We start from the raw sequence: 25,068 nt of genomic DNA, 5'->3' as shown, positions 1-25,068 counted from the left end.
GGTTTAGATTGGATATTGGGAAGAAATTCCTCCCTGGAAGGGGGCTGAGGCCCTGGCACAGGTGCCCAGAGCAGCTGTTGCTGCTCCAGCCCTGGGAGTGCCCAAGGCCAGGTTGGATGGGGCTTGGAGCAGCCTGGGATAGTGGAAGGTGCCCCTGCCCGTGGCAGGGGTTTGGAACTGGATGAACTTTAATGTTTCTTCCAACTATTTTAGGATCCTACATCTCTTTAAAGCTGGCTTGAGTCACCTGACACACAAGGAATCCCTCACAAGAGTTTGGGGGTGATCCCAAACACAACCTGGAGGTGCTGCCTTTCCTCTCCTGATTCTTGAGGTCTCCACCTTCAGTTCTCTTCTCCAGTTCTAAAGGTCAAAAAGCAAAGCAGCATAATTTTGATTTTTCTTTCTTCCCCTCTGAGGAAACTTCATCTTCCAGACCTGCTCCAGCATTGCCGCTGCAATGCTGGTGCTGAAAAATGCATAACTGGTATTTTTAATTTTATAAGAGCTAATCTGACAGAGACTTTTGGGTGGAATATTTATTAGAGACATGGACTATCCATGCTGCAAATTACCAGCTGTAAGAAACAGGATAAACTGGGATTAACAGGGATAAACTGGGCAGCTGAGCTAAGGGATCTGCTGGGGTAGAGAATCACAGAATCATGGAGTTGTTTAGGTTGGGAAAGACCTCCAAGATCTTTCCTTCTTAGCATGAAGTTCCTGGAGTCTTCAGCTCAGACTTCCACAGAAATGGAAACGAGAGGAAGGGAAAAGGGTTTGGGGTTTTTTTTCCTTCTCTCTGCTGTTTCAGAAGCTGCTAAAGGTACCTATTTCTTCCAAATATCGAACCACATTTTGGTGTTTTATGGGAACATGTTGGCTGGAGCTGTAATTCATTCACATAAATCCATTTGCAATGGAAAATGGGATCCAGAAGTGAAAAAAAAAATTCTCCTGCTTTTTATTGGTTGTCAGGAAATTTCAGGAGAGTTGCTGCTTCCTCCATTGACTGTCAGTGCATAACCTGGGGAAAAAAATCACAAAACAGTTCTGCATTCTTGCTGCCTATCATTAAAATAAGAGTAAAAACCTTCTTTTTTCCATATGCTTTTTCTGACTTCTTTTCCTCATTTGTAAATGCTTGGACATACTGACTATCTTTGATTAAATATATATAAATAAATGGACAATTTTCATAATTTTTAATTTTCTTTGCAGTGTTCCAGCTGTTTTAAAATTTTATTTTGGCCAATAAGCACCACTGCAGTGATTTCTAGTTCAGTTTTGAAGAGTCACAAAGGATTGTGATGGTCCCTGATGTCTAATAAGGGTGGTGCTCACTCGAAAACAACTTTTACAGTGGAGGAAATCAATATCATTTGGAAATTTTGCCTCCATGATACATGCAGGATACAACTGAGCAAATGGAAATTCCTATCTTTGCTCACATGTGCAAAAAACTTCATTTTTCTGAGGAAATCAGGTTGGAAAAGCATCTCTTGAGGTGTCATTTAGCCTTCAGTCACTGACCTTGAGATTTCAGGAGACAGGAATTTCACTGATGGAGAATCATTGAGTTTCCTTAATGCTGACTAAAGCTCATTATTGGGCTTTTTTTTTTTTTGCCATTGACCAGGTTGTAGAAAGAGGTCTTGTATATATTGGTATTGATGGTGGGGATAAGAGATAAGCTAAAGTTAAAGGAAAAACAGAATGAATCCAAAGAAACCTGGGCTGGACGTGAAATATCCCATCAGCTCTGTAAATAAGAACCATTAAAACAATAAAAATACCAATCTTTACGTTCTGAGGGGTTCTGGGCAATCAGGAAAGCCATCAGAGGAGCTGCTTCCTCATCTCCTGCTGTCTTTTTCCACATAAAAACTCATATTTCTCTTGGCTGGGGTTACATCCTGCCCAGCCTCCGATGCCAGGAATGAAACTTGTGAATATTTTCTCTTCTCTCTGTTAATGAATTGCAGTTTGGATAATTGCTCTTGTTTGTTGGATGGCAGGGGTGGTTTGTTTGAAGATTTTGTTGGATGTGTCCTTTTAAATAATTATTTTCCAGATTTTTGGATGTGATTCTGTGTTCGGTTCATTTTTTTTTTTTGGCTGTTATTCAGGTTGTGGCATTTCCTTCTCACGTGGACTTAGTGTCTGCCATCAATAAACTCATTCTCTCATGGGATATTTTCCAGTTTTATTGCTTAGGGAACCAAAGACTGGGGGATAGAAAGTAGGAAAATAGAGAAAAAAAATCAGAATTGACATGAATAAACATAACTCCAGAGCTACAGCTGAGAAAAAGGAATTAAAGTACAACTGCAACCTCAGCTGGGAGAAAGCAGAAATGTCACCCTGTGACTAAAGAAACCCTTGGATGCCCAGACAATTCAAACATTTACATTGGATATTGGGAAGAAATTCTTCCCTGTGAGGATGGGGAGGCCCTAGCACAGATTGCCCAGAGAAGCTGTGCCTGCTCCATCCCTGGAAGTGTCCAAGGCCAGGTTGGATAGGGCTTGGAGCAACCCAGGATAATGAAAATTGTCCCTACTCATAGCAAGGGGTAGAACTCTATGATCTTCCAGTTCCCTTTCAACCTAAACCATTCATATTTTATGAAATAAATCCTGCAAGTGTGAAAAAATCCCATTGCATGAGAGTGACAAGAGAAGATTGTTGATAAGGAGATGTCATAGTTGTGGACAGAATCCCACTTTTACTGTGGAATGGCCACTGGTCTGTGAGTTTAGGGGAATAAATCACCACTATTATTATTTACAACCATGTCTTTCCCTTGGGCCCCACAGAAATCAGAGCATCAATGGGCCACAAAAATCTCAGTGTGATCTTCCACTGAGGAATGACTGGGCCAGCAAAAAAAAAAGGGAGCAGGGAATAGATGAGGAATTAATTCTGGATGGGAAGTTTTGCTGTTCATCTCAAGTGAGGAGAAACTCAGTCCCCAATGCTCCCAGCCCAGCATTTTAAGTCCAACTTACTTGCTGTCAAAAGGATTTGTGCATTTGTTGCCCTGTCGCTGACATAACCCCCAGCCCCATGTGATCCATGCAAATCTGCAGGCAGAGGGACCCTTTCACAAGGCTGCCATTGCTGGAGGGTTGTTTTTCCTGTTTTTCCCTTCAGTGCTGTTTTTCTTCATCCCAGTCCAGTGCCAGAGCTTTGCCAGGCATCTTCAGAATACCTCAGAACAGTGGTAAACAACAAGGAATGAAAGTTCCTGTCATGGCATTTTTCCTCAGAGCACCCTGGGAGGCAGTTGGTTGCCCACAGTAACAAAACAACAAAAAACCTTCTAATAAAACACAAATGAGCCAAAAACCTTGAGCCTGTTGTCCAGGAGATGAGATTTTTCCCTGTTTGTGAAAGGAGCTGATGTTGTCCTCAGGAAAGTTTTGTCACACTGTCCTCAGGATAAGTGGTAGAAAAATTTATCTGAGCTGGGTTTAAAATTCATATTTGTGAGTTTCATCAGCTCACAAAACAGGACCTGGTTCAGGATGAAGCTGAACTGGAACTGGTGATGAAGAAAATGCCTCTTTTTTCCTCATCCTAAAGTAAAGGTGTGAATTTAATGTAAAGTCATTAAATATTCCAAACCTCCACTTACACATGGACATTGCACCTTATTTCCTCTTGGCTTCTGTCATTGGAATTCAGCAACAACTTGAGGATGAGTCTGAACTCTCAGAAGGCTTCAGTGAGGAGACTCTCTTCCTGTCAACCCTTTTTTGGAGGGGTGAGGGAACACTGACCTTCAGGGGATGCTGAAAAGGGCAACAAGAAAAGGTCCCCAGCGCAGGAAGGACCTGGAGCTGCTGGAGTGAGTCCAGAGGAGCCACCAGGATGATGAGAGGATGGAGCAGCTCTGCCATGAGGAAAAGTTGAGATAATTGGGATCGTTCTGCCTGGAAAAGTGTCAGGTCTCACCCTCAGACTGGGGTGACCCCGAAAGATGAAAAAGTCTCTGCTCCAGCCCGTGCCCTCGAAGAAAGACTCAGTAGTCCTCTGTTGTCCGTTCTCAAGGTTTTTTATTGTTTGTTATCTAAAAGATTCTTCTCCTGAACTGCTGTGGCCTGTTCAGCAGGTCAGACAAAGGCACACTGCCCTCCCAGGGGGCTGGTGCCATCTTTTATATCATATATTACGTATTACATGTTTATACTTTTTCCCCAATGCCTACTATCTATATTGAATAGTGACTTTCTACTCTAAACCAATCTGTGAGTGCCAACATCACCAAAGACATGGAGGTTAGGAAGGAGAAAGAAGGAGGACAGGGCACACCCAAATCCCTCCATCTTAAAACTCCTGACCCCCATGTACAAAACTTGGACCCCTGCGTACAAGGCTTAAAACCCCCCTGTACAGCACTCAGAAATCCTTCCTCTCACTTCGTGACTGCTTCTACTACAATACCTAAACTTTTGTGACTTCTTGTTCTTCCTGCAAAGTTGGTAAATTGTTCCATGGGTCAGATTCAAAGCCACAGGGGTTTCCGGCTGCATGCCAGGGTCTTAGATGCTTCTGACCCGGGTCTGGAACATCCGAGAATGTCTGAGGGACATTCTGAGTTCCGACAGAAAAGGTTTTCAGATGACCTAATTGTGGCCTTCCAGTGCCTGAAGGGAGCCTGCAAGAAAGAAGGAGAGAAAAGTTTTATGAAGGCCTGGAGTGACTTGAAACTGAAAGCGAATAGGGTTTGGTTGGATAATAGACAGAAAGTCGCTACTGTGAAGGTGGTGAGGCTCTGGCACAGGTTGCCCAGAGAAGCTGTGGATGCCCCAGCCCTGGAAATGCTCCAGGCCAGGTTGGATGGGGCTTGGAACAACCTGGGATAGAGGAAGATGTCCCTGCCCATGGCAGAGGGGTGGAACAAGATGAGCTTTAAAGTCCCACCTAACCCAAGCCATCCTGTGATTCTATGGAAACAAAGAGGACACAATTAATTGGAAGGAGCACAGATCATAGAATCATGGAAAGGCTTGGCTAAAAGGGACCGTAAAGATGATCTAATTCCAACAGCCCCACCATGGGCAGGGATCCCCCCCGCTAGACCAGGTTGCTCAGACTGCTCATGCTCTGACCACTGCCCTTCAGCAGAACACTGTCTTTATGAGGCAGTTCATTATTTAAGAACTATTTCCAGTCTTTTAACCTTCAGATCAGAAATCTGGACCCGTTCGCCACAGAGAAAAAGAGGACACAGATGGCTGGATGCAATAAATTCATCAATTCCTGAGGGATTTTTTTTTTTTGCCAAGATTTTGTTTTACTGTCAGAACAGATGAGTTGTAAATTGATGTCCAGGAAAACTTTCTTTGCTGCTACTTGAAACAAATATAGGATGCTGATAATAAGAACCATATCTCTCAGCTGTTTTCCTCCAAGGAAAAGGAGGAGGTTGAGACATAAGATGGATTTAATGCCAGAGTCTCCATAGAAATCTGTAACAGACCATTGTGGGGACAGAGTCTCCTTGCTGATGGGGCTTTGTCACCCCTCAGCACAAATTCCAGCTGATTTAGAAGATGATATTTTCCTTTCTCTGGCTCACCTCACCTTCTCTCATCCCTGATGTGTTTACAGTGAGCTTTAAGTCCTCCCGGAGCTCACCCAGGACACTTGCCTCACATGGATTCTCCAGGATGAGGAACTCTCAGATGGTGACATTGACATTTGTGCTAAGAAACAACCTCTCCCTACCTTTCCCATGGTGCTTCTGTTCTTATTTGAGAATTCCCAGGAGTGGATTTGTTCATAAAAGGGCACTTGAAGGGAACAAAGGAGGGATCAAGGCCTATTGTTGAGGAGTGGGACCCATTGTACTTTTCCTGGGCCTGTAGAGGCTGAGTAGAAGATTATTCTTGGAAATTCTTCTGTACCGAGGGAACAAATGGTTATGTAAAAGTTAAAATAAGACTTGTTGGTTGTTTGGACCTAAATCCAGAAGATTTTTACCTCAGCAGAGTGCTACACTGTTTACTTGTGCTGGCTTTAGGATATCTCCAGAACACACTTTCACCTTCCTTTGTCTGACAGACAAAAGGTTTCTGATCCTGCCTGGGCATGGGCACTATGCAGGGATAAAAGCCAGCCAATCCAGCCACTTTTAGGGAATCCAAAGACACATTTTGCAACTCAAAAGCGTGCATTAACATGCAGACTTTTTGTGCATATTAATATGTGCAAGCAAGGCTTCTTGAAAACAACATCAGCAGAGCCATCACCTTTTGCCCCCAGTGCAAGAAACTCCCAGATCTAATCAGTGTTCATATCCTTGGGAAGCAAAGAGAAGAGAGAGAAAAGCATGGATTAATGTGAAAAAGATTTGTCCAGTGCCTCGGACAGCAGCTGGAGCTTTAAACCAGCCAAACTCAATTTCTTGCCAGAAGAAGTTTGTGTAGTCAGAATCAATATTTATTAATTCAGAGTTCACCATACAATCCCAATCCATTGATCAGGCACATTTTTACAGCTCCAATGAGTTGGAGTGGTCTGCTGGCACTGGGCCTGAGCAGGGCTTGACTTGAGCCAACCTCCTAATTTGCTTTGGAATATTATGTTGTCTTTACTTAACCACATGAGTAAAATTCTGCTTTGTTTTTTGGGAGGCAACAGATGGGTTAACTCTGCAAGTCAAGCTAGAAATAAATCAACAAGTTTTGGATTTTGGTTTGGGATTTTTTTGGGGGGGAAAAAAGCCCCACTTTTTTCTTTCTTCAAATTTGACAGGGAAAGAACCATGAACATGGTAATTATCACTAGAAAGTCTGTGTGGAATTGCAAGAAATCCATTTGATCAGGTTTATGGATTAACCAATTCACCTAACCTTGTATTTTTCTTGGAGAATCCTGTATGGGAGGCCCAAAATGCATTGGCAACTCTCTGCCAAAATTGCTCCAAAGGAGTTTCTACAGAAGGCACTGAAGTCTTTTAAAAGTCCTTAGTGTCACAGTCAGATTTTGTCCCATGGATTTATTAGACAAGGGGACAAGATGGGAACAAGATACTTCAGAACTAAATACACAAATCCTTAAGATTATTCCAAAGCCTATGTTTAAGTCAATGTTTTTATCTTCCTACAGCATCCTTACCAAGTATTTCCATAGGATACTACCATTGTATGACAAAAGAAAAGGGAAAAAGGAATGGGCTGGGTGCAATAAAATGGGTGGTTGACGATGGAAAATCTCACAGACTTAATAATTCTGCCCCTCAGCTCCTGAAAAACACAGAAAAACACAAGAAGATAATCAGCTAAAGTTAGCTGGTCTTCCTTCCCCTGGTCAGGAACTGGTACTCAGCACATCCATCTGCTTTGGTGGTCTCAGTATTTCTGATATTCCTAAGCTTTCCTGATATTTGTTCCATATTAAATCCTACAGGTTTAATAATTCCTCATTGTTAGTGCATTTTGAGCTGTCACATCGTGGAACTGATGCTGAGAAATTCCAGGTTTCAGCCCAAAAAGAACTCCAGTCTCCAACTTCTGTCCTGTCCCAGGTGTCAGGTCTATCCCTGCTCTCCTGGATCCTTCATGGATTACTGTAGATCAACTATTTCTGTCTATCAATCAACTATTTAATTACTATAAATCAACTATTTAATTACTATCAATCAACCCTTGTCAATGGACATAAGGGTAAGAGCACTGTTTTCCTGAGTAATTCAGGAGGTCACTCAGATATTAACAATTGTGTTCATTAGCAGAAGACTAATGAGTAGGACTAAGTTAAATGCTTTGCAGCATTTTTGGAATATAGAAAAGGAGAAGAAATCTAAGACTGAATTCCCAACCTATTTTTATTTCCTACCCCTCTTCCCAAAAGAGTTCTCTGAAAATCCAAACTGCTGAGGGTGGAGTAACTGCTTGGAAACAAATATTGGGAATTACTTAAATGATCCCAGACTCAGCAGCCATCCCTCAAGGCTGCTCTGCCTGGGAAGGACATCTGCACTGTAGGAGTTGAAGGATGGCTTAAATCTGGACAGATTTTTTAGGATCTGGTGTTTTCCTCGGGCCATCTTCATTGATAATTCAGTAAAAATTTCATTTCATTCTGTATAAAAAGCAGAACAAGAGGAAGAAATTCCAGAGAAAGCAAACATGGGTAAAAGTACAATATTAACCCTTTGCCACTGTAGATAATTTCATGACCACAGTGATGAAATTATTTTTTCATCATGAAACAGTGATGTTTATTCCTTAATAAGGAATAAACACCAGTGATGCTTTAAAAAGATCTGGGTTAAGATGGCACAATTTTGGGCAATTCATTTATGCTGAAGGCAACTCTCACAAAACAAGAGTGAAACTGTGAACTGGAGAGAGCTGCACAAAGATTCATCTCAAGTGTCAAAGACGAGTTTTTCAGACATTTCCACCCAAGCAAAAAGAAATCTTGCAAACTTGATCAAAGTTTTTGAAGTGGCACGGGATGATCCCGAGTGATGTCATGGATGTATGGCTGAAAGGTGATGCCAACAATCTGCTTGCTCACATTTTATTTCCTCAAATATCTGGGGTTAAATTTCCATTGTTTTTACCTTTGCTGTTACAGCCACGTCTCAAGTGTGGTCAAAATAATTGGGATAAAGGGGCTGTTTCTCTTCCGGATGTTTTCAAATTGCCTCATTTTATCAGAATATTTAATCATTTTAATTCATATGCTTGAAATGACCGTGTTTATGAGCAGAATTCCATAAAGCATTGTGTACCTTGAGCGTGGGATGTAGGGAAAATCATGAAGGATATTGCTGTTATGTACAATGGGACCCAGGAGAGAGAAAAGAAATGGCCTGAAATTAAAAATATGCTCACTTGAATAATTTTCTAACAAACTACTTATCCTGTTAAGTCCTTATCCCATCAATACATCACTGACTTCACTTTAAATGATGACATTTTTCTTATATGTTGTTAAGTCTAATTAAAAGGAATTAGTCACGAGAGTGACAAATTCGAAGCTCACTACAGAATTACTTCATGTGGCATTTATTAGATGTCAAACACGGGAAAAGTTTGAATCAAACTGGCAAATTCAGCAAAAGTTGTGTCTTGGCATCAAAATTCTTTCTTAAAATTAAGTCATTTGTTATTAAGGGGAGTCTTTTTTTTTCTCAAATAACTTCTTTTTCTGGACTTTCTTTTTGTTAGGACTGGAGAACACAGAAATTGTATAATAGTGAGTAATAAAATCCGTCATTCTCGTGAGTAATGCTTTGTAATTAGATGAAATAAAAGTAAAGTAAGTTGAATTGTGTGGAGTGCAGGGCTGGGGGTGGAGTGCTGCACTCAAAGGTTTTTGTATTATTAATGATGCTGAACTTTCAATGCTGGAAGGTTCTGTTGGAATTAACATCAAAAGCTGGTTTATCTCTACTTTGGGCTCCCAGTGCTGCCACAGTGACAGGAATTTGTCACGCAGGGAGAATCGGGATGATCTTTCTTTGCTGCAAGCCACAGGTGTGAAAATTTTGGGAAGAAAACCCCTGAAAGTCTGACTGGCTTTGCAATCCAGCCCCTCCATGGCTGAGTTGCCCTCTCAAAGGAACACCAGGGCCTGCTCTGCCACAGGATTATAATTTCCCTCCTCCCAGAATCAACCTTGCTGCTCCCATTGTGCTCCTTTTGCCACGAAAACTCATGAAAATGACAGAACCTTTGAATGAAAGATTTTATTTTAAATTTTCTTCAGGTTCACAGAATCACTGATTTTGGAAAAGACCTCCAAGATCATCAAGTCCAATCTCCAACTGAATTTCCACCATGTCCACTAAACCACACCACAAAGTGCCAGGTCATCCTGGTTTTTTGAACACTTCCCACGGTGGTGACTTCAACCTTTCCCTGGGCAGCCCGTTCCAGTGTTTAGTCCCTCTTTCAGTGAAGAAATTTTTCCAAATATCCAACCTGAGCCTCCCCTGGTGCAACTTGAGGCTGTTCCCCCTTTTCCCATCTCTCGTTGCCCAGGAGAAGAGGTTGACCCTCACCATCCCACAGTCTCTTTTCAGGGAATTTTAGAGATGCAGAAGGTCTCCCCTGAGCCTCCTTTTCTCCAGGCTGAGCCCTTTTCCCAGCTCTTTCAGCTGCTCCTGGTGCTCCAGACCCTTCCCTGGCTCCATTCCCTTCTCTGGACACTCTCCAGCCCCTCAATATTCTTCTTGTCACAAGGGCCCCAAACTGACTCCAGGACTGGAGGTACCTCATCACTGCCCAGTTCATTCCATGACCTTTTATCAAGTCCAGAGCTGTGTTTCTCAAAGCCAAGAACAGTTTTCCTCACATCATATTGGTCCCTTGCTGGATTTATCCAGAGCTGGGTGTTTTATCTGTTGTGCCCTCTCCAGCTCTGGAGCAGATGGCTCTGACAGGGCTGTTCCAGAGCTGGGGATTTGGGAAGATGGAAATTTCCCAGTCTTGGGCAGTGAGATGGAGAATCTGCCCCAGAACTGGGAGTGCTGGGAGCCACCTAGAGCTGCTTATTAGTGCAATTAGCATTCTCCTTAACCAGCATTTAATGGGCTTGCTAATTGCCAGCTAGTAATGAAGTGTACAGGAGTGTCAGATTCTGGGATCTGGGAGCTTCCAGTTTCATGGAAATGAGGATGATTTTTGCTTTTCTCCTCATTTAAAAGATATCTTTCAACAGGACCAACAAATGGTAAATTCTGATTTTCAGCAAACTCTGCTGTCTATTTCTGTCTCAGAGATTCCAGGGAATACTCACACCACTCTGTCCACTTTTAAGCTCCAAGTGAATATAATTATTTCCACTTCTTGGAAATACTGTCTTATTTCAAGGCTAAATTCAACTAAATTCAATTTCCAACACTTTGATTCATGCAACTTCCTCTTGCATAACTCAAAATTATAAAGTTTTCCCTCCTTTCTATCTCAGATATTGTGTTAAACACTGAAAAACTACACAAGAAAACTGCTCCTTATCCATTTAAATGAACTGATGTGATTTTACACCTTAAAATTAATACAGGATCATGGAATCATGGAGATTTTTGGGTTGGAAGAGTCTTTATATCATCCAGTTCCACCCCCCTACCATGGGCAGGGACACCTTCCACTATCCCAGGTTGCTCCAAGCCCTGTCTAACCTGGCCTTGGACACTTCCAGGGATGGAGCAGCCACAGATTCCCTGGGCAACCTGTGCCAGGGCCTTACCACTTTCAGAGTGAGGAATTTCTTCCCCAAATCTCATCTCTTTCAACCAATTTTCCCTTGTGATAAAAATATTGAACAATATTTGCTCAGAATCTTCTCCTTAAGGTGATTGCAACAAAGATAAAATCACTGCAAATCCTTCCCTCCCCATTCAAATTAGAATTTGCTGGACTGAGATGAGTTCTAATTGATGTAAGATGTGTCTTTTTGTTCCTTTTTTTTAGCAGCAGCTTCAATCCTGAAGGCACCTCCAATCCAGTGGAACCAAAGTAGGTTTTATCATCATGACTTTCTTTATCACCCAGACATGAAATCTCCTTGAACAGATAACAGATTTCTTTGACGAGCCCTACTTTCCAGGGAACAAAGTCATCTGGTGCTGGAGAGTTATTTTTAACTTTGAATTTTCTATTTCGGAGAACTTCTGAGTTAACAGGGATTTTGCTTGTTGAGGATCAGACTTTACAGCCCAGCATTTACCACATGGAATCACAGAATATACTGAGTTGGAAGGAGCCCTCAAGGACTTGATGAAATGTCCACAGCCCTTCATTCCTTTGGAAGGTCTCCCAGTTTTTGAAAATGTGTTGAGAGGAATTCAATCCCAAAACAGTTTCTAAAACTCTTTAAGTTTTTTTAAGAAGTTGGAATATCAACTTCCATGCTGCTGAAATTCTAAAATATTTCATTGCAACACCTGTGGCCTCGATTGATAAAAATTTAAGTGCAGTAACCTGGTCTAGGAAAGCATCCCTCTCCATGGCAGAAGGTTGGAATGAGATGATTTTGAAGATCCCTTCCAACCCAAACCCTTCCATGATTCTATAAATCTTTATAGGTTAAATCTATTGGATATTTACTGCCATAATGGCATTCACTAATCCAGGTGCACTGGGAATATTGCAACACTCAGCCAATGGATTTTCACTACAAACCTGGGGTTCACAAATGATGGGAGAATTTTGGTGCCTCTACGTGTTACAGCCCTTCTCCTTCTACATAAAGGAATTTACAGCTCCATTTTGTCAGCCCAAATGTGCGTTTAGGCAGCGTTCTCCAACAGCGGCTCCCCCATCACGCCCAATAAAATTTAAGAGATAAAAATACACCGTTATTTCTGTGATATGTTCTCTGCAGCCAGAACACCGCAATGTTCTCTGAAAATTCAGGAGAAAGGGGTTATTTTCTGCTTCCTTGTCCCCACGATCCGGAAGGCAGAGCGAAGGTTGACTGCTGTGCCACTTCCAGCCCCATTTCACCTCCATGTGCAGAGAGAGAGAGATGCAATTTTCTTACTGGCACAGCAAAGTGCTGAATTCCTTAATCTGTTTGTCCTTTCTGCAGCAGCACCTCCGCTTGGTAAATAACCCGGAGATGGGAGCAATCAGAGTGGTGAGGCAAAGCAAAGTTATTATGAACTTGTTGAAATGTATGAGGGATGTAAAATGTGAGACAGAGAGGAAAATAAAAAAAAAGAACGTCCCAGGGGCACATTTCATTGCTCAGGAGGCATCAGGTTGAATAAGTTACAAATAAGCTGTCATCTTAAAAGGTGCCAGACACTGACGCAAGTGGAAAGTTAAAACAACAACTCTTTGAGTATTTCGGTGTTTTAGTGCAGTCCTTAAAATTGAAGTGTGCATTGTGCATGGTGCATTGGCAGTGACTTTGCTGCTAGACAGCTCGTATTTTGCTTTTCTTTGGGTTTTTTTAGCTCTGGATGGTTTCTGTTCTGACTAAACTGAGGATACTGGCTGGAACAAATGTCCAGAATGTTGTTGCTGGTAGGTTTGTGGCCTAGGAAGGTCAGCTCAGCTTGTGGTGACCATCCCACTGTTTGCCCACAAGAAAATGTGGGTTTATTCCAAACTTTGAAAAGAGAGTTGAAGTACATGTGGCAGGAGTATTTGTGGCTCCATCCCTGGAAGTGTTCAAGGGATTGGATGTGGCTTGGAGCAGCCTGGGATAGTGGAAGATGTCCCTGCCCATGGCAGGGGTTGGAACTGGATGATCTTTCAGGTCCTTTCCAAACCAAACCATTCTCTGATTCTTTGATTCTCTGATTCTACTTTGAACCCTGTTTTAATAACTCTCCCTGTATGGCCATTTTTCCAAATTTCCCAAATTTCCAGTCTTCACCGAAAGTTCCTCCTAAGTTTGCTGGTAAATACAGACAGAGCCATAAATCAGATTTCATCTAAAGCTTTTAAATGCTGTCCTCTCTCAGCTCCCTTCAGGATTTGGCCATGGGGTGAACTTTTATCTTGGCTCTCTCAGGAACACAGAGCTCAGTGTGCTCCAATCCCTTATGCTCTAATCCTTAACACCAGAGAGTTTGTCTGTGTAAGAGAACCCTTGCTCAAGTTTGGAACAAGTTATACAACCTGAATTTGGATGTAGAGGGACTGTGGCATTCATGGTTCCAAGGTTCTCTCCACTCAATGAGAATTACTGAACCCTGGAATGGGAAAAAATGGCAGAGATGGGTTTATTTCCAGACCTATAATGTGTGACCAGAAGGCTGAGGGGCCACACCTGGAACAGTCTCCATCTCTGAGGACCCTGACATAAGAAAGATGTGGAGATGCTGCGGCTAGTCCAGAGGAGGCTATGGAGATGCTTCAAGGGATGGAGCCCCTCTGCTCTGGAGCCAGGCTGGGAGAGCTGGGAATGTCCAGCCTGGAGATGGGAAGGCTCCAGGGAGACCTCTGAGCCTTTTCCAGTGCCTGAAGGAGCTCCAGGAGAACTGGAGAGGGACTTGGGACAAGGGATGGAGGGACAGGAAAAGGGGGAATGGCTTTCAATTGACAAGGGGCAGGGATAGATGGGATATTGGGAAGGAATTCTTGGCCCTGGGCCCAGGTTTCCCAGAGAAGCTGTGGCTGCCCCTGAATCCCTGGAAGTGTCCAAGGCCAGGTTGGATGGCACTTGGAGCAACCTGGGACAGTGGAACATGTCCCTGCCCATGGCAGGGGGTTGGAATTCCATGATCTTTCAGGCCCCTTCCAGTCCAAACAATTCCATGATTCCGTGACTGTGGAAGGTACCACAAGAAGCCACAAGTGTTCCCTCCAGAAGAAAGTCGTGAAGAAACTTCCTAATGCTGAGATGAGTCAAGTGGTGGTGTAGGTTTCCCAGGAATTTCAGTCTCTTTGAATAGAATTCTTAAAATTATCTTAGACTGATTTTTCCAGGAATGAGGAAAACCATGTAAACAAGACAGAAGAGACAAGCACCTTCATAAATTTAGGCTCTCAGATTTAGGCTCCACTCAGATGAAAACTGCTCCAGAAAATAAAGTCACATCTCACTTGTTACTTATTAAGGCTGAACCAAGAGAACAGATCAGTATCAAATAAAACCCTCAAGGTGAAGTTAAATGTTCCAGGCACCACTGAGTACAAAAAGATTATTTTTCCATTGTTTCATAGTTCACAAATTTGATTTCCCGATCTGCAGCACAGAGCAGAAGTTTCCCTTTTTGGCTATAAAATCCCCTTACTCAAAATAGGGAATGGAAAGAAAAAAAAGATTCTTCCCCCCAAACTCTGCTCTCAGGCTCATGAAGACCAATCTGGGCAGCCCTCAGGAGTATGCTTTCCATTTCTGCAGTGGATACCTATTCTTAGCTACTTTCACATGAGTTTTTATATGCAAACAGCACCTTTCTCATCTCCTCAGCCGAGACTCTGACATTCCCCACTTTCCCTGTGAGCCGTGGATGTGTTTTCCCCCTCGTGTGGTGCAGAGATGGCTCGTGCTCTACATAGCAGGGAGGCAGAAATAGAGGTGTGCACACGCCTGTAAATCCCCTTTTAGAAGGCAGAAAATCCCAGTTCCTCCAGCACCTCCAAGTCCACTCTATAAATCTCAAGTGGGAATTTTGTCTCGGCGGGACACAACTTTGGAAATTATGCACATATTGAGGAACTGTGCTGGAAAAGTGGGGCAAGCCACTGTTATTTTAAAATTATGTCTTCATAACTTGTTGACTTGCTATGATATTTTTCTGCAGCTTTAGCACTGGCTGACCAATTTATAAAGGATTGTGCTTGGAATACTGAAATGAATTCCCAGCCACTCTGAATATTGATGTTCCAGGGAGAAATAGGCTTCCAAATACTTTCTGGAAGGGGGAAACTTTATCAGGGCATTTATAAAAGTATCATGAAGTCCCTTCAGAGCCTGCATCTTCATTTCTGATAAACACATTTTCCGACCCAGAAATGACCCCCCCTTAATAGGAGACCTTGTGGAAAATGGATTTCATATTTTCCTTGTGGTCTGCAGCAGAAAGAAAAAGCCCAGCAGCCTGTTTTGCATAAAGTCTGATCAAACATTGTTTTCCTCTGGTAAACTGGAAAGTTGATAATGCTTTCACTAGAAGGGAATGTTTCACTTCAGTGCCCAGATTTTGATTTATGTTCAAAAGTACTTCTGATGGAATAAATGTCATTTCCAATCAGAAAATCAAAATATTTTTTAAATGAGAGGCTGCATCTCCTACACATTTTCTGCTTCCTGCTGTTTTTTGTTTGTCTGTCTGAGACCGACTAATTTGTGAAACTAAGACAAACTCTGGAATAATTTTGAATTTACAAAACAGGCATTTTTCATCTGTTTTTAACTCGAGAATTTAGGTTTAATGGAAACTTCTAGTGGCAAGAGTGACTCAGGGCCAACCAAATGCTCCTCAGAGCTGTGACCTCACATTAATGTGTCTGGCACATAATATTGGGAATTTCAGAGCTACTACATTATCAATTTAAAAACCCATAACACCCTTAATTACCATTTAAATATGCCTTAGTTAAATTTCTTACCATGTTAAATTGTAATGAGAGATGAAAATCTTCAATCAAAGCTCTGTTTTCAGTAAATTCCAGAAGGTCTCTGATTTCTACACAAGAACTCTGATTAAGTGTGGCCTCTCTCTGTGTCAAATGAGCTGAAGCCACAAAAAGGGGCATTTGGAGCTGCTTCTAAATGCAAATTATCCCCAGTTCCAGCTTTAATAACGATCCTGTCATCTGAATTAGTGGTTGATTGAATTAAACAGAATGGACTCAAATCCACCGCCCCTTTCACTAACCATCCCCACAAAAAACAGCCTTCAAGTTGCCTTTGAAATCCTTGGAATTCTTCCTTTTTAAACCCCTGGAATGTGTCCATTAGGGAAATAACGGCTATTGCTATTTTCTGGTAGGTTTGTACTGTGTCCTCTGGACAGAGAGGACTTCTCCAGAGACAGGAACATTTCTCCATGATTTTGGTGTCATGAAATGTGTCTGGACTTTTCCAGGCAAGTTTGTCATGGAATCATAGAACAGAATCATGGAGTGGTTTGGGTAGGAAGGCACCTTCAAGACCATTTCATTCCAACCACGTTGCTCCAAGGCACATCCAACCTGGCCTTGAGTGCTTCCAGGGAAAAGGGAAGTCACAGCTTCACTGGGCAACCTGTGCCAGGGCCTCACCACCCTCTGAGTACAGAACTTCCACCCAAAATCTGATTTAAATCTCTCTCCACCTGCCTGGATGGAGCTGGGCTCCCTGAGAAAGTGGGGTGAAGGTGTCTTTCAGTTATTTCCAGAAGAACTTGGAGCTGGACACCCAAATCATTGACAAGAATTTATCCACTGTGGATGGGCTAAGGCACACCACATCTCCTTGCCCCTGAGGATTCCCACCAACTCCATACCTGGGTGGTCCTTGGGATGGGACAGGGAGTTCCATAAGGAAAGAAAAACAACTAGGAGAAGTCAGGACCTGGGTTGGGTAGACAGATGGGAAAGACCTAGGAACAAAAGCAGAAGTGTGATTCAGGGTGCCATCAACAAAGATATTTTATTATTTTTTATTATTTTATTATTTATAGTTTTATATTTATATATTTTATGGATTTTTACTACTAATAATATTATTTACTATTATTTTAATAGTTTTTCATTATTGTTGCTGTTTTTATTAGTTGTATTATGATCTATAAATTTGGAAAGTTTCTTCTTCAGTAATGAACTCATTTTCAGGGATTTTATTATCTATTATTTTGTTTTAGAGCTGTGTTTCCAACACAGTATCTGTGCTGGACTGTGGCCGATAAGAGAAATGGAGGTGTTCATGGGCAAAGGACCACATCAGGAATTTCACATCCTTAATTTTATAGCCAAGCTATCAAACCCATGAGAATGATGGGACATTGCAGACTTTACCCTCTGCGCAGGAGTTTTCAGCAGTTTGGACCTGTGGGGGTTTGTGACATCCAGCTGGAAGTTTTTAGGCCAGGTAGGGTTAAACCCACCTCAGTTTGCAGCAACCAAAAAAATGTTAACAGTAAAAATGTCTGGTCACGTGAAAGAAATGAGGCGTGGGGGCACTTTTCTATCTTTAGGGAGGACCTTGACTTGGCTGCTTTCTTGGCAATGTAATGCAATTCAGGATGGACTGTGTGGAGGAATTTGGTTTGGGATTCGCCTCATCTCATTTCAGAGAACTCCATCCCAGGTGGTCACATTCAGACCCCCTTACAACAGAATCATGGAATGCTTTGGGTTGGAAATGAAGTTTAAGTGAACTTCTGGTCTTCTAGTCCAACCTCCTGCAAGGATCAGGGACATCTTCAACCAGATCATGTTGCTCAGAGCCCCATCCAACCTGACCTTGAGTATTTCCTGGGATGAAAATTTCTCTGGATAACCTCATCTGGTGTTTAACCACTCCCACCACAAAAGATTTCTTCCTTAGAGCCAATCTAAATCTCCCCTCTTTCAGTTTAAAGCCATGACCCCTTGTCCTGTCCCTACACACCCTATGAAAAGGCCTGTTTCCATCTTTCTTATAAACTTCCTTGAAATATTGAAAGGCTTCAATAAGTTTTTCCTGGATCCTTCTATTTTCCATACTAAATAACCCCAACTCTCCCAGCTTTTCCTCACAGGAGCTGTTCTCCATCCCTCTGAAGGAATCAGACGAGTGAAACTTTCAGGATTCCTCCAGCATTAGAGCCTTTTCCGATGCACATGTGGGAAAGGTTCAGGCTGCTTGCATGCTGGGAATCACAGGATCTTTCAGGTTGGAAAAGACCTCAAAGATCCTCGAGCCCAACCTTTGACTGATCCCCACCCTGTCACCCAGCACATGGTGCTAAGTGCCACATCCAGGCTTTTCTTCAACACCTCCAGGTACTGTGACTCCTCCACATCCTGACCCTGCAATGTTCTTGCCCCAGAACGAGCTGAAAAAAAAAAAACCCCGTTTAGGTGTGAACTGCTCACCTTGCTCTAAATTCTCACCCAGCTCTGAGTTTTACAGGCTCAACTCTTCTTTCTTGTCCTGAAATCCTGGGTGTCATCAGGCAGCGGCGGTGTCTGCCAGACTTGCTGGGGCTGCAGAGGGAGACACTTGTCACTCACCCAGCAGGAAGGTGGCCCTCACAAAACAAAGCTTTTTGCCATGACCTACATTGCCAACACCCACCCGCCCCACGTGTGGGCTGTGTCTCCTCCTGGGGGAAGCCCAGCAGCTGCGTGGGGGTTTTATCCCAATTTGTTTTCACGTTGTCAGTTGAGAGAAGGAGACATCCTGGTGTGTCCTGCGTGACAGAATCCTGCCAGCAATAGAGACTCCCACTGCTGCTGACAAAATATAATTAATTGGCAAGGCTAGCCACAGTTTTACAGATATTTGTGTTATTTCGTGGAAAGAATAATTTTATTTTAAGAATGCATATCTGCCTCTCAGCCTGGGTATCTATAGCCCTCTCTACATACAATACTTGGCTGGCATTTCTCAAAGCCAGCCATTTAATTAACAGAAGTTTGGGCTTTTTTTAATCCCTATGTGTTATCAGTTACCAGCCTGTACCCTTCCATCTTAGGGACTGAAGATGAAACTCCAGGCCCCTCCTCAGAGGTTTAATCATCGGGAGATTGGATTCCACATCCCTGGAAGCGCTCAAGGCCAGGCTGGATAGGGTTTGGAGCAAGCTGTTTTAGTGCAAGGTGTCCCTGCCCTTGGCAGGGGGTTTGGATGAGAGGATCTTTCAGGTCCTTTCCAATCCAAACAATTCTGAGCCTTTGCTGTTATTTTTGTGTTGCTGGAACCAAGTGAAGGGGGAGAGTGGACTCTGACTGCCCATATCACCCAGAAGGAAAGGACAGCATCCCAGAATCCACAAGATCCTCCCTACTGTGGTGGGTCATACCCAGAGCTCCAAAAACACCACCTTGGTCAGGGTGTGGCCTGAAACCCCCCCAAAAAATTCTCCAGGTTTCACTCTTAGGCTTCAGCACCCAGGGGAGATGCCAACAGCTGCTGTCCACATCCCCTGTCCAGTCCTAAGGGACACAACAACCCCCTGCCACCCACTTCTGCTTGCATTAGGAAGATGGGAAAATTATGGCCTTTCTGCATCCTGGAGAGATTCTAGAGAAAAGAAAAAAGGTTGGTTAAAAATAACCAGGCTGTGGATTTGCAGGCAAAACTCTGCAATTAGTTGGGGTCTGTTACTCAAGGCTGTGAGAACAGAGTGAAATGCAGCAGATGGGGGAAGACTCAGCAAACACAGAGTTTGTTGTCTTCAAAACTTTCCAACAACATCTTTTTTTTTCCATTTTTCCCCTTTTCCCTCTGGCTGTTGCTCGATGATCATAGTTATATGTTTGGAATAAATCTGAAGCCTGATAAATGCGCAGTTTATCAGCTGTTGGGAGTTTGTACAGGTGGTTTATCTTCCCTCTACCTTGTTAACCATCAGGAGAAGCTTCATTTGGATTGTCACTGAACTTCACCCTTAATTTGGGGCAAAAAAATGCTAAAGGAGGGTAGATTAGATTAGATTAGATTAGATATTAGGAAGAAATGCCTCCATGTGAGGGTGGTGAGGCCCTGGTACAGAATTCCCAGAGAAGCTGTGGCTGCCCCATCCCTGGAAGTGTTCCAGACCAGGCTGGATGGAACTTGGAGCAACCTGGGATAGTGGAAGGTGTCCCTGCCCATGGCAGAGGAGTTGGAACTGGATGATCTCCCAGGTCCCTTCCAAACTAAACCATTCTATGATTATCTGATTAAATGAAAACCCTTTACTAAGAGAAATATAGGGTTTGGTGCGGAAATAATTTAAAAATTCACTGAGGGCCAAACATTTTGTTTTTCCTCAATGTCCTATATATTAAATAAAAAAGAAGCCCTTTTCTTCATAACCTCGTATTTAGACTTGTCTTCCTTTAAGTGGGACGCCTCAGTTCAAGTGTTTTCCATTTTTTAGGGAAGGGATGAGGCTTTGAAATCCTAAGAAATACAAACCCCACCCTTTTCCACCAGCACTAGGACATTTCAAGGGGGGCAGCTCTCAGCCAGAGACAGAGGGATTAAAGAAGGCATAAAATAATCCCGGCAGCAATTGCGATGGACAAAGATTTTTCACAGATTTAATTACGCTCATTTGCATAATCATCCTCAGGGACAAAGGTCTGTGGCTAAATCCCTGGAATCTCCCCCTCACGCAGCTCTTGGGTTGTTCATTGATCCTGAAGGGATTTTTTCACAGGGAAAAGCTGTTGATGTGGCAGGAGGTCTGACCACACCCCCACCCCCCACCCCCCTCCCCCCCCCCAAAACCTCTGGTAGCTCCAATTTCCAGCCATCCCCAAAAAAGATTCAGCACCACAGACTTCCCAGAGCCGCGAGGAGACTGATGGAGGCTTCACCCCCAATTCCACCCCTCCAAAACCATGATGCTGGGATAAAATACCCTTTAAATGTCAGATGAGCAGGAGCTCGCAGGTGGCTTTACCTCGCTCCCTGGGGACATTCCTGACTCCGCAGGGTCTCCTGACTCACAGGCAGCGCCCGGGGGGCTGCATCATCCCCCTCCTCGGCGGGGGAAGGCAGGTGGGCCAGGCAGAGCCCCGGCCCCACGGGGAGAGAGATGCTTTTAGCTCTGACTCATCCCTGGGCTGCCTTTGGAGGGAGAGGCAGCAGCTCCGCAGAGTGGGAGTTGCTCTGCTATTTTCTGTTTACCGGCTCTGCTGGCTGTCATTTCCCACCTGGGGCACAACGGGTTTGAAAGCCAGAGTGCAGCATTTTGTGGCTGGAACATTGTATTTTTTTCTCCTCTCCCGATGAAGGGTGAAAGTTTGGTGCTGGCGGTAGAAGCTGGAAAATGGAGAAGGGGAGAAGGGGAAGGAAAATCTCATTTTGGTTAGGGAGGGGATATCACTGTTATTTTACAACCAGACTGTCAGAGGATTTATTGGCACTTGTTAACTTGAGAAATATGTGGGGAAGGGGAAAAATGAGCCTTCCCTGCCTCCAAATCCTGGCTGGATGCTTGATCCAATGTCATTCCTGCCACACAGGACCCAGATAAGCTACCAGGAGTCCCTTTAGGTCAATATTTCTATGCCTCAGAGCTGTCAATCTCCCCATCAAAGCTGGTGTCACTCGGGTCCATTTCCCGCTGGATGCATTATCCGTGGAGAATCAATTGCATGGCTTGGGGCTGGGTTATTGATGCCATTATCTTGTTTATGGCTTGTGGATGTTTCTGGATTTAAAGCAGTGCCCTTCTAACACCCGAGTCAAAGAAAAGTCCAATTATTCCCATATTTTAGATGTCAAAATGGAGATGGATCCACTCAGGGTTTTTTGCCTCACCAGGCTTGTGCTGTTTGCAGGGCTTGATCCTGTTCTGTGCTCTCTGGGAATGCTATAAAATGGTTTTGCTTGGAAGCAACCCTAATGATCAACGTGTTTTAACACTCCTGCCATGGGCAGGGACGCCTTCCACTATCCCAGGTTGCTCCAAGCCCTGTCCAACCCGGCCTTGAACACTTCCAGGGCTGGGGCAGCCACAGCAGCAGCCTATGCCAGGGCCTCCCCACCCTCAAAGGGAAGAATTTCTTTGTAATATCCCATCTAAACCTACCCTCTCTCATCATAAAGCTGCCCCCCCTTGTCCTGTCACTGTTTGCCATTGCAAAAAGCCCCTTTCCAGCTTTCCTGTATCCCCCTTTAGGTACTGAAAGGCCACAGTAGAGTCTCCAGGATACCTGGTGAGCAGGTTCTGAAAGTTCTTCTCAGACATGCTGAGGACTTGTACCTCATCTCTTGTCTAACTACGAGAGCAAGATCCAATTTATATCCTCACGTGTCTCCAGCAGCAAACTTTTATAGGAATAGGCTGGCTTAGCCAGGAGAGATTTTCAGACCTGGATCCTAAATGGAGACCTCCCAACAGCCTGGTGTGACCTACCTGACTTCCAAACAGATTTGGAGGCTCATGCTTCCCCTTTCCCGACAAATCCTATGGAGCACCTCCAGCTGGCACTCGCAGTCTCAGATCTTGGCAGGGAATGTCTGTCTACCCAGGAAAGCTCATTGTGCATGGCTGGAGCTGCCAAATTCACAGCTGGGGCTTAGCCATGTGCAGTAGTGGAATTTCGGAGGAGAAACCACAAGAAGCTACAGTACAAACCCTATATCTGAAAGGGGCGAATACCTGGAGGTGTTCCCCGAGGTTGGAAAAGCAATTCCCAGTGCTGAGACAGAGCTGCACATCAGGATTGGATCAGAGCTGTTATATCCATGAAAACACAGAACCTCCCATCCTCCACAGATTTCGTTCCCATGTGCCATAATCCTTTTCCATCTCTCACACCCAAGTTTTTCTCCTCATTATAGATTACCTGTTTTTTTACAGACAAATTATGAAGCTGAATCATTCACCCAGACTTAAAGATTTGGATCCCACTCTTGAAGCAGCCAGGTCTAATGGGAGAAGAGATTCTTGAGTGCTGCATCCAGCTCTGGGGTTCCCAGCACAGGAAAGGCATGGAGCTGTTGGAGTGAGTCCAGAGGAGGCACCAAGGGGGTCAGAGGGATGGAGGAGCTCTGCTGTGAGGGAAGGCTGGCGAAATTGTGATTGTTTGGCCTGGCAAAAAAAGGCTTGGGGTGATTACACTGTGGCCTTCCAGTACCTGAAGAAGCTGACAAGGCTTCAAACTGAGAGTAGGTTTGGATTGGATATTAGGAAGAAATTCTTCCCTGTGAGGGTGGTGAGGCCCTGGCACAGGTTTCCTAGAGAAGCTGTGGCTGCCCCATTCCTGGAAGTGTCCAAGGCCAGGTTGGACAGAGCTCGGAGCAACCTGGGATAGTGGAAGATATCCCTGACTATGGCAGGGGGGTGGAAATGAGATGATCTTTGAGGTCGTTTCCAACCCAAGCCATTCCATGTTTGTTTCTAATGTTTGATGCTTCTTGCATTGGAATGAAGCACATGAGTGAACTGATGACCTTCAACTGCAGGAGGCTGTTCTGGAGGGAGCTAAAGATGCTCCAGATTTTTCCTACATCTCCACATGTTCTGGAGCCTTGCAGAATCCTGGTGTAAACTTAGAGAAACTTCGTGGTTTCTCTGCTTTCCTTCTGAGCTGAGGGAAACCAGGGGGTGTCACCTCTTGGAGATGTCCATTGCCTAAATTCCCAGATTTATCCTCACTCTACACAGAGATTTTAGAGTGCTTTGGATGTGGACCCTCTCCAGGTTCCCTCTGAAATCTCTGGCACAGGGAATGCTTGGGAATGCTCAAGAAATGGAGCTGGATTCCCAAGAGGCAGCACAACCAAAAAACACGCTCCTTGTTCTTTGCAGTTTTGGGGACTTTGATTATAAGTCAGGTTGTTAAACAACAACATTTAGAACATTTAGATGGGAAAATTTCTCTTATCTTTTGATCTCAAATAATTTACATTTAAGCACAAATTTACCCCCCAATCATTTCTAAATGGATTTCTTTTTAAGACAATTTGAGACAGGGAAAATTAGGTGTTATTTGATGCATACTGGGGAGCATAAGTCTTATTTATTGGAGAGGCAGCAATGAACTGCATATGTAACATAATTATATAGAAGATAGCAGGATAGCAGTGTTCTGAAACAAAAAAGTGCCAGCATTTGGAAAAAAGAGGGATCATTGGAAACAATTTATGTAGTTCAGAGTGATTTAAGTGTAGTTAAACAACTGCACATTTTGGTGCAATGTATGACATAACAGTCCAAAAGAACTGAAAGGTTTTCAAGGCTGTTTTCCATGTCAGCTTCCCAGCTGATGCTCCACCAGGGAAAACTCTTATTTATGGGAAAAGGCTGATCCTAGCCTGGGTTTTCCTGAGATTTGTTCTCTCTTGCTTTGTTGTGTGGTCAGTCACACCATTCCAACACTGGAGTGGGCTGCACAGAGAAGCTGTGGCTGCCCCATGCATGGAAATGTCCAAGGCCAGGTTGGATGGGGCTTGGAGCAACTTGGGACAGTGGGAGGTGTCAGGGAGTGAAATTAGGTGATCTTAAAGGTCCCTTCCAACCGAAACCATTCCATGGCTCTTCTTGGAGGAGTGTTGGGCAAACTGCTTTGAATGGTGAAAGTTTGAAATCTCATCGTGTTCCAACAGGTTTTGGGGAAAAATGAGCCACAGCAAGGCTGAAGTAGCTCAGCTGGGAGAGCGTTAGACTGAAGATCTAAAGGTCCCTGGTTCAATCCCGGGCTTCAGCAGGCTTTTCCTGCACTTTTGTGTGCCCAGCCCTGGGCTCTGCAGCACAGGAGAGACCTGGACATCCGGGACAGAGTCCAGCCCAGGGCCAGCAGGGCTGGGAGGCACTGGAGGGGACAGGAGCATCTCTGCTGTGGGGAAAGGAGGAGAAACTGGGCCCAGTGGCCTTGATAGAGTGTGGAGTTCCCCTTCTCCGACATATTCCCAAGTGACCTGGAAGTGCTCCTGGGCAAGGTCCTGCTTGATCAGGGCTTTGGAGCAGGGACCTCCATGGGGTCCCTTGGACCTCAACCAGTCTGAGCCTGT

General features: G+C 43.9%; 1 long non-coding RNA gene and 1 other non-coding gene across 2 annotated transcripts; one reads left to right on the top strand and one right to left on the bottom strand.

Annotated features, from left to right (window-relative positions):
* Window positions 1–4,606: 4,606 nt before the first annotated feature.
* On the bottom strand, window positions 4,607–21,196 carry LOC119698348. Its single transcript, XR_005256132.1, has 4 exons — window positions 21,008–21,196; window positions 18,489–18,599; window positions 16,916–17,011; window positions 4,607–4,663 (listed from the first exon to the last, which is right to left on the bottom strand). It is a non-coding gene; the product is annotated as an uncharacterized LOC119698348 (long non-coding RNA).
* A 3,495-nt stretch (window positions 21,197–24,691) lies between these two features.
* TRNAF-GAA lies at window positions 24,692–24,764 on the top strand. Its single transcript has one exon. It is a non-coding gene; the product is annotated as a tRNA-Phe (tRNA).
* The last annotated feature ends 304 nt before the right edge of the window (window positions 24,765–25,068 follow it).

Source organism: Motacilla alba, chromosome 2, assembly GCF_015832195.1.
Source record: "Motacilla alba alba isolate MOTALB_02 chromosome 2, Motacilla_alba_V1.0_pri, whole genome shotgun sequence".
In the NCBI taxonomy this organism is placed as follows: domain Eukaryota; kingdom Metazoa; phylum Chordata; class Aves; order Passeriformes; family Motacillidae; genus Motacilla; species Motacilla alba.
Note: the sequence above shows the minus strand (reverse complement) of the source record. Positions and strands in the feature narration are given on the sequence as shown.